Source organism: Nannospalax galili, unplaced genomic scaffold (genome assembly GCF_000622305.1).
Source record: "Nannospalax galili isolate Female #2095 unplaced genomic scaffold, S.galili_v1.0 scaffold445, whole genome shotgun sequence".
NCBI lineage: Eukaryota > Metazoa > Chordata > Mammalia > Rodentia > Spalacidae > Nannospalax > Nannospalax galili.
In genome coordinates, this window is record NW_008354184.1 from 2,302,126 (window position 1) to 2,306,168 (window position 4,043).

Below are 4,043 nucleotides of genomic sequence, written 5' to 3' on the forward strand. Positions count from 1 at the left end.
CTCTGACACACACACACACACACACACACACACACACACACACACACACACACACACACAGTTCAAGAACAGGCAGAAGTTCATGACAATAGAAATCAAAATTGTGGTTGCTTCCAAGTACTATTACTTAGGAGAGGTACAAAAAGTCCATTCAGCTGTGTGCTTAAGATGCAGAAAAATGACCGATCACTGCATAAAACCCATAGATGAGGTGCCAGTGTCCTCCAGGTCAAGGCTGGGCCACAATACACCTGCTGGAGGCACAGGAGCAGGAAGGAGAAACTGAGGCACAAGAAGTGGAACAACTTGCCCCCATCCCAGTGCCTTGAGCCCCAAGCAGCACCGCTTCATACTGGCACATAGGACAAAGTGCCCCCCTTCTCTGGGGGTTAAAATCCTTTCTACCTGGAGAAGTCAAGAGGCTCTCTGCCAAGGTCTTGTGAACTGCTCTGTACACAGCCTGCCACGAAGCCAGCACAGAGGTTCCTTAGAACCCTGGGCCTCCACAGTGCTTCCTGGAAAAGGGATCCTGTGGTCAAAAGTGGCTTTTTCCAGTTGCCTCCTGCATGCCTGAGCAGATTCAAGGCTCTGAGAAGGCCTGCAGGAAAGGGCTGTATCAGTCTGTCAGTTTGATGTGGAAGTCTTGTTGTTGGGGAACAAGTTTTAGAAACAAACAAAAAAGGCTCTTTGGGTGCCAAAAGCTATTTCTTGCACTCTCCTCTTTCCTGGTCCCTCGACCACCTCCTCCACCACCTGACCCTTCAAAGAACATCCTCTTCCCTGGCGTGACTGGAGGGCGCTTAGGATCCTATAGCCTGATCTCTGGTTTTAGGTAGCCCAGGGAGGGCTAAGCTTGCTCAAGATCGCATTAAAGAGCTAGTTGAAACTTGAACTCGGAGCCTCTGACTCACATAAACCCTTGTTGAGCATACGGAGCCCAATCTAGTCTCTCAGCAAGCTTTGAGGGTGGGGCAATGCCTGGATTTTCCTGTCTCTCTCCCTTCTACACGTGGCCTCAGCTCTGCACGGGGCCAAACCAATGCCAGCCTAATCACTAGCTCGGTGATAACCTTTCCACCCAAGGACCACCCTCTGCCACCTTGAGTAGGGGGAGGGTAGGCCGGGGACTTGGTGTCCTCACCCTTCCACCAAGTCACCTCCACAGACCTGGGACCTCAGCTGATAAAGATCTAGACCTGAGTTTCAACTTTTTTATTTTTAATTTTCTCAACCCTCGCTGCCGCCTCCAAGCATAAAATCCTCAATACTGCCCTTCTATAATGTTATTTGAAATTCAAAACAGGTTAACTAACCAGATAAAACAAAGAGGGAAACTGGACAAAGCTTGCTTTGTTTTGTGACTGCATTTTCTTCCGTCCTACCATCGGGTCCTCCCCTAACCCTAGCTCCTCCTCCTGGGGAGGGTTCTGAATCATCCCTTTCCCCTGGCACCCCCGGCACCGAGAAGTTCTTGCGGAATGTTTGCTGAAATTATGAAGCGCTCTGCCGTTGGCCCAACCATGACATGATGTCATCCTCATTCTCCAACACCCCCTCCAGGCTGGAGATCTGGCCTAGGCTACAAAGAGGACTCAGGTGCTAAGGGAACAGACTCATCCAAGGTCACGTGGCAGGTAAATACCAGCCAGGTTTCCCTGCTCCACAGAAACTAGTCTCTGGGGGAAGGAGCTGCTGGTGTGGGTTAGGCCTCACACTATGAAATGCCATGTGAAGGGTCAACTGGGTCTAACATGTGGCCACACCCCCTCACTCCCACCTCAACTCTCTGACTTGCCAGTAAAAGGCAACCCCGTAGCCACTGAGCCTTGGGACACCAGCTCCCTCACCAATCTTGTAATGAGCCTACCTCTGGGCACCTCTAGATAGCACTCTTTACACCTTGTCCACTGCACTAGAGCGTCCTTGTCCAACTGTAGCTATTGGGATTTGTCTTCCTGTGTGGAAAATGGGGAGCAGCCTTTTTTGCCAGGGAAGGAAGGTAGAGATGCAGAAACTTAAACGCTCCCATCCTGAAGTGGGTGTTTCAAATCCAACACCTTCATAGTGAGTGAAATCTTTAATTCAAGTGACCTTGCTGGCTGCTATTTGGTGCTGACCACAGGTTTACTGCTGGCTACCAGGTCTACCCCACCTGGCATTGGGTGAATAGCACCTGTTCACACTCATGCCACCCATTTTACAGATGAGAAAAATGAGCCCTCTAGATCACAGAGCAAAACCAGCACATGTCCCGGAAGCCTGCCCACATCCTACCAACACCTGCTGTAGGAGCAATGCCCGTGGGGATGGAGAGGAACCAAGGAAGAAAGGGACCCTAGCTGTCTAGGCAGCTCTGCAGTTCAGTGTCAGTGACCTGGGCTTGGGTGGCCACTGTGAAGCCTCAATGTTCCCAGAGTCCTTCTGTTTACCCTGCACAGGCTGGTCAGGGCCTGGGCACATGGCCAGCACTCCCTCAATAGTAATGACCTCAGGGACAAGTTTTGGGGTTAGGGGCAGGGACCGCACATTCAGAGCAGCTGACGGGGCTGCCTGTGGAAGCACCAGGGGTGGGCAAAGCAGCGCACTGCTGATGGAGGAGGTCCAGGGGGTGAGGGAAGCTGTGCTTTGGGTCACCTGCAGGCTGTGGTCCCTCAGGGCAGTCTCACTGGAGGCCTTCCACTGCTGTGCAGAGCCCCTACCCCAGGGTGGCCTGCTGGGGAGCACAGCTCTTCACCCTTAACATGGAACTGTGGGACCCTGTCAAGATTTCCTCCAACTGGTGCCACCTAGGATTAGACGTCAACTCCTTCCGGGACAGCCCCTGAAAGTCTAGCACTTCGAGGTGGAAGACAGGGAAACTGAGGCCAGAAAAGGAGTAGTTAGCTGCCTCCGGACACCATCTTGAATGGAGATTCTCAGAGCATCAAGGTGATAGGAAGAGGGAGCACCTAGGGCCTTTAGGGAGCAAAATGGAAACGTGGGGGGAGAGATGCAAAGGGTTTTGTTGTTTGTAAAGTCTCTCTACATAGACCGGCTGACCTTAAACTTGTGCATCAACCAGATCTTTCTGCCTCAGTCTCCTAAATGCTGGAATTACAGGTATGGGCCACCCCAGACGTATTAAGATCTGTCCGCCCCACTACCCCACGTTAAACACAAGCAGCTGTCCAGTTCAGTGGCCTCTGCCACTGTGGTCACTGTTTTCCCTGCCTAGAAAAGGGACTCCGAACTTGAAGGGTCCTGCATGGTTGGGGCAAGGGAGGACCAGCTGGAGGGCAGCTGGGATGGGAAATCCGGGAAGGACTTCAACTAGGAAACACCCCCCTCACCCCCCAGGACCGGTGAGGGGAGACTGTGGAGGGTCCCTCGCTCGGGTCCCGCGGGGGCAGCGGGCAGAGGCTGTCTTGGCCAGAGGGGAACCGGACGGGATGACCTCATCCGCTCCTCCAGCCTGGAATGCGGCGGCTGGGGAGGGGGCAGGGTGCCTTGTCCCCGGCCATCCCCCCTCCCAACTTCCCGCTCTCCGTGCTGGCGTAGCCAAGGGGCCCGACATTTGGACAGCTCTCTGCTCCGGGTCCCTTCCGCCCTCGGCTCGTGCCCCTTCCAGTTCTCGATTTACCGCTCAGCCCTCCCGTGGTCCCCGATCCTCGGTCCCCTCCGCCCTCCGGCAACGTGACAAAACAACCCGTGAAGTCTTTGCGCCCTGGCCTCCTCCGAGTTGGCACGGGGTGCCCTGCGTCCATCCGTCCCCGCGCACCCTGGACGGTGCGCCCACCACGGCCAGGCCCGCCCGTCCATCCTCACGTGCCAGCTGCGGTTACCTCGTGTCGCCGAGTCCCGGCGGGGTCCAGGGGCGGGCACAGCGGTGGCGGCGGCGGCGGCGGCTGCGGCGCGTCCCTGCGCAGCCCGAGAGTCGCTGGGCCGGTCTGCGCCGCCCTGGCCCCAGGCTCGGCGGCCGGGTCCGGGGGCGGGGTGCGGGCCGCCTCCGCCCCCTCTCCGCCCGCACGCGCCGCGGCTCCCTCCCCGCTCGGCGACGCGCGGGG

At 56.2% G+C, this 4,043-nt stretch overlaps 1 protein-coding gene across 1 annotated transcript in view; it reads right to left on the reverse strand.

The window, feature by feature from the left end:
- Cdc42ep1 (CDC42 effector protein 1) overlaps window positions 1–3,977 on the reverse strand; it is an 8,098-nt gene extending 4,121 nt beyond the window's left edge. The window contains exon 1 of the mRNA XM_008851301.3: window positions 3,822–3,977. The gene's annotated coding sequence lies outside the window, so the exon portion shown is untranslated. The remainder of the gene's footprint in view (window positions 1–3,821) is intronic.
- Window positions 3,978–4,043: the final 66 nt, after the last annotated feature.